We start from the raw sequence: 1,946 nt of genomic DNA on the forward strand, positions 1-1,946 counted from the left end.
GCGCTGGCTTCTCTTGCTATGTGGCTTTCATTCCAGCGGCAGATAAGCGAGAATATTTGGTTAGGACTAACTGGCACTGCAAGAAAACGTTAATATTATTAAAACAGAAATTAAAGTAAAAAAAAATATATGTTATAAATCGTTTTAAATCTTTGATCTAGTTGTTCGTATTTTCGTCTATGGTGAAGCTAAGAATATATACATTTTAACATATTTACATTGAAAAGTTTTCCGGTTTACTACTTTCATACAGTAGGAGAGAGAGAGAGAGAGAGAGAGAGAGAGAGAGAGAGAGAGAGAGAGAGAGAGAGAGAGAGAGAGAGAGAGAGAGAGAGAGAGAGAGAGAGAGAAAGAGAAAGAGAAAGAGAAAGAGAGAGAAAGAAAGAGATAGAAAAAGAGAGAGAGAGAGAGAGAGAGTCTGTGAGATGTGAGGGAGCAAAGTTCCAGGGGAGAGCTTCTCGGGAAAAGTTATCATCTGAGGAGGGCAGGGAAGAGCTGCAGTTACTAGGGGTAAAAGGTGATAATTCCTGAAATGTGCTGACCTTCTACTCACGACGGCCATATTGGGAAGAGAATAAGAAAGGGACTGGAGGATGGACAGATAAGAAAGATAGGTAGTGAAGAAAGCGATGGTAAAATCGGTACATTGCTATATTGACAGATTTATATCAGATTAAAGGGACTGCACACTTTAACACACGCACGCACACAAACACACACATTTACGGCCACACACACACACGTTCACGGTCGGGATGGAACGTACGAAGCAAGACGTCATAAACAGCTCGCCTCGCGGGTGTGCTCAGGAGAAGTGAACGACACTGGTACTTATTAATTCGAAATTCACGCGCGTTGAGCTGACTGCGACGCCCAGTGCAGGTTCCGTCTCGGGTATGAACCATAGCATCGTACCAAACGCCCGCGCGGGAACACACGAGCAAGCGAGAAATAACAAGAATATATCCGTGTATAGGAACAGCCACTTGCCTATTCCAGGAACTGCCTTATACTCCAGGACGAATAAGACACGGTGTCAGAAATTGCTGTCCAAGTGAACTGACATGAAACGCTCTATCCCCTTATTATTAAATGCAACGGCACCAGGCAGTCATATAAGAGCCGCTCGGTCGGCTGAGTGTCCCTTTATCCGACGCTGCTATAATCCTCACCGGTTGAAGACGACGCTGCCAGGTTAGTAAGTGCCAGTTGCTAATCCTCAGGTATAAACAACGTTAATTACTCAATGCCGTTAAGTGGACAGGGAGGCTGCGATGAAGCATTCCGTCAAGCAACTCTCAGCTTCAAAACGTATCTCTAAATACAAAGCGAGGATGTTCCTTCCCCGTCCTCCTTCTAGCGTCATCATCCTCTCCTCTTTCTCTCTCCCGCCTTCTCTTTCTTGCATTATAGACATTCATACATAATACATACATACAATATACATATATGCAAATATATATATATATATATATATATATATATATATATATATATATATATATATATATATATATATATATATATATATATATATATATATATATATATATATATATATATATATATATATATATATATATATATTTATTTACATATATATATATATATATATATATATATATATATATATATATTATATATATATATATATTTACATATGTGTATATAATGAGATGTATGCATGTATGTATGTATATCTATATCTATCGATTCTTTCTATCTATGTATATAATGTAAAAAGAGGGAGAGAGTAAGAGAGAGTTGTGCGTGCGTGTATGTATAAATATCTATATCTATCTATCTACCCCCCCCACACACACACAAACTCACACATATGCGACACTTGCTATGTCTTTACACGACCCTTCGATTCCTCTTGAGACTATCGCTATGAAGACTATTCGCTGCTGCACCTGACGAGAAACAAGAACGACATGATTAAA

Source organism: Penaeus vannamei, chromosome 2 (genome assembly GCF_042767895.1).
Source record: "Penaeus vannamei isolate JL-2024 chromosome 2, ASM4276789v1, whole genome shotgun sequence".
NCBI lineage: Eukaryota > Metazoa > Arthropoda > Malacostraca > Decapoda > Penaeidae > Penaeus > Penaeus vannamei.